General features: G+C 32.7%; 1 non-coding gene across 1 annotated transcript; it reads right to left on the bottom strand.

Moving 5' to 3' along the window:
• Positions 1–3,139: 3,139 nt before the first annotated feature.
• LOC112725519 (small nucleolar RNA R71) lies at positions 3,140–3,243 on the bottom strand. The gene has a single exon (XR_003164622.1). It is a non-coding gene; the product is annotated as a small nucleolar RNA R71 (small nucleolar RNA).
• Between the last annotated feature and the right edge of the window lie 336 nt (positions 3,244–3,579).

Genomic DNA, 3,579 nt, shown 5'->3' with positions numbered 1-3,579 from the left:
CTATCTGCAATAGCTTGAGTGTATATCTCTTGGCCTCCTGGTTCACGACGCATGGTTGCCTCTCCTGACAATAGAGCATTCCATTCCATGAGATCAGAGTCTTCGTCGTATAGGCTAGAACGATTGGCAGCATTCCTGAGATCTGGAAAGTTTAAACTTTATATGTGGAATTTCGAGTAGGATCTGGGAAGGGATGACTGTGACAAGCTTCAAACCTGCGAATGTGGGGCACAAGTGACAGTGTGTAAAAGGAAAATAGTCCTATTCTGACGCTAGCGGGAACCGATAGATGATTAGCCGTGTGGTGACAGTGCATATGGATTTGTTTTCATCCGAGAGGATCATACAGCTTGCTATGGAAGGAGGTAACGCATGGTTGGAAGAAGACAATAGGAAAGCAGAAGTTCAGAAGCAACAAAGCATCTCCAAATGCTTATCTGAAATTCCCACCAATGAATTACATAAGTAACTTTATTTTATTTTATATTTTATTTATATTTTAATTATCAAAACCTCATAACCATTTGAATCTGCCTGACTGAGATTTACAAGGATGACCATAGCTTGCTTCAAGCCGACAATCTCTGTGGGATCGACCCTTACTCATGTAAGGTATTACTTGGACGACCCAGTGCACTTGCTGGTTAGTTGTGCGGAGTTGTGAAAAAGAGTTGAGATTAAGATTGTGCGAACCAAGTTTTTGGCGCCGTTGCCGGGGATTGTTCAAGTTTGGACAACTGACGGTTCATCTTGTTGCTCAGATTAGGTAATTTTATTTTAATTTTAAGCTTTTTTATTTTCGAAAAAAATTCAAAAGAAAAAAAAATAATATATAATTTATTTTTGTTCTTCAGAATTTTTAAGAATGAATTCTAGAGTTTCTGATGATATATTGAATCCTGGCTAGCTGTTAAGCCATGTCTAATTTTTTTGGACTGAGGCTTCTACTTATCATTGCAAGAGCCTTGTTGATTCCCATTAATTTGGCTGTTGTATGTAATGCTCTGCTGAAGCTTGGCTGGCCATTGGCCATGTCTAATCTTTTGGACCGAAGCTTTCACATAAAGCTTGGCTGGCTATTAAGCCATGTCTAAATTTTTGAACCGAAGCTTTAGACTAACATTGCATGATTCCTGGAATTCCTATTAAAAATTTTGAATTTATTTATTTTCTTTTTCCAAATTAATTTTCGAAAAATTAAAAAAAAATTAATAAAACCATAGAAACTAAAAAATTTTATGTTTCTTGTTTGAGTCTTGTGTCAAGTTTTAAGTTTGGTGTCAATTGCATCTTTTTAATTTTGCTTTAATTTTCGAAAAATACATGCCTTGTGTTCTTCATTGATCTTCAAGTTGTTCTTGATGATTGTATTTGTTTGATCTTTACATTTTCTTGTTTTGTGTCTTTCCTTGTTTTTCATATGCATTTTTTATTTATTAGTGTCTAAAGTTTAAAAATTTTTAAGTTTGGTGTCTTACATGTTTTTCTTTTCTTAAAAATTTTCAAAAATATGTTCTTGATGTTCATGATGATCTTAAAAGTGTTCTTGGTGTTCATCTTGACATTCAAAGTGTTCTTGCATATTTTTCTTGTTTTGATTCATAATTTTTATGTCATGTTTCATTTTGATGTTTTTCTCTTTCCTCATTAAAATTCAAAAATAAAAAAAATATCTTTTCCTTATTTTTCTCATAAATTTCGAATTTTTGATTGATTTAGTCAAAAAGTTTTAAAAATTTAATTGTTTCTTATGAGTCAAGTCAAATTTTCAAATTAAAAATTCTATCTTTTTCAAATTTTTTTCAAAAATCAAATCTTTTTTTTTTATTATATTTTCAAAAATTCTAAAAATTTAATTTTCAAAATCTTTTTCTTATTTTTATTTCATATTTTTGAAATTAATGCTAACATTTAATGTTTAGATTCAAAAATTTTCAAGTTGTTACTTGCCTATTAAGAAAGGATCAATCTTTAAATTCTAAAATCATATCTCTTAGTTTCTTATTAGTCAAGTAATCAGCTTTAATTTCAAAAATCAAATCTCTTTTTAATTTCCTTTTCAAATCTTTTTCAAAATAAATTTCAATCATATCTTTTTCAAAACTTAATTTCAAAATCTTTTCTAACTTCTTATCTTTTCAAAATTTATTTTCAAATCTTTTTCAATTAACTACTTGACTTTTTGTTTGATTTAAAAAGTTTACTATTTCAATCATATCTTTTTCAAAACCACCTAACTATTTTTCTCTCTCCAATTTTCGAAAATCACTAACCACTTTTTCAAAATTCTTTTTCTAATTTTAATTTTATTTTCTCTCTTAATTTTCGAATTCTAACTAATAATTGAAATAAAAACAAAAATATTCTCCTTTTATTTTAAATTAAAATTTGAATTCTCTCTCTCTCTCATCTCTTTCTATTTATTTATTTACTAACACTTCTCTTCTTCTTATAATTCGAACCCTTCCTCCCTCTCTGTGTTCGAATTCTTCATCTTCTCCCTTCTTCAATCTACTCTTCTATTCTTCTACTCACATAAAGGAATCTCTATACTGTGACATAGAGGATTCCTATTCTTTTCTGTTCTCTTCTTTTTCATATGAGCAGGAGAAAGGATAAGAACATTCTTGTTGAAGCTGATCCGGAACCTGAAAGGACTCTAAAGAGGAAGCTAAGAGAAGCTAAAGCACAACACTCTGGAGAGGACCTGACAGAATTTTTCAAAAAAGAAGAAGACATGGCCGAACCCAACAACAATGGTGGAGATGTAAGGAAGATGCTTGGTGACTTTATTGCACCCTCTTCTGACTTCTGTGAAAGGAGAATCTCAATTCCTGCAATTGGAGCAAACAACTTTGAGCTTAAGCCTCAATTAGTTTCTCTGATGCAGCAGAATTACAAGTTTCATGGACTTCCATTGGAAGATCCTCATCAGTTTTTAGTTGAATTCTTGCAAATCTGTGACACTGTTAAGACCAATGGGGTTAATCTTGAGGTCTACAGACTTATGCTTTTTCCCTTTGCTGTAAGAGACAGAGCTAGGACATGGTTGGACTCACAACCTAAAGATAGCCTGAACTCTTGGAAAAAGTTGGTCAATGCTTTCTTGGCCAAATTTTTTTCACCTCAGAAGTTGAGCAAGCTTAGAGTGGAAGTCCAAACCTTCAGACAGAAGGAAGGTGAATCCCTCTATGAAGCTTGGGAAAGATACAAGCAATTGATCAGAAGGTGTCCTTCTGACATGTTTTCAGAATGGAGCATCATACGTATATTCTATGATGGTCTGTCTGAATTGTCCAAGATATCATTGGACCACTCTGCTGGAGGATCTCTTCATCTGAAGAAGATGCCTGCAGAAGCCCAGGAACTCATTGAAATGGTTGCAAATAACCAGTTCATGTACACTTCTGAAAGGAATCCTGTAAATAATGGGACAACTCAGAAGAAAGGAGTTCTTGAGATTGATACTCTGAATGCCGTATTGGCTCAGAACAAAATATTGACTCACCAAGTCAAGATGATTTCTTAAAGTCTGTTTGGAATGCAAGCTACATCAGGCAGTACTAAGGAGGCTTCTTC

The sequence above is a fragment of the Arachis hypogaea genome, chromosome 11 (assembly GCF_003086295.3).
Source record: "Arachis hypogaea cultivar Tifrunner chromosome 11, arahy.Tifrunner.gnm2.J5K5, whole genome shotgun sequence".
Taxonomy (NCBI): Eukaryota; Viridiplantae; Streptophyta; class Magnoliopsida; order Fabales; family Fabaceae; genus Arachis; species Arachis hypogaea.
This window is presented reverse-complemented; position numbering and strand designations above follow the sequence as displayed.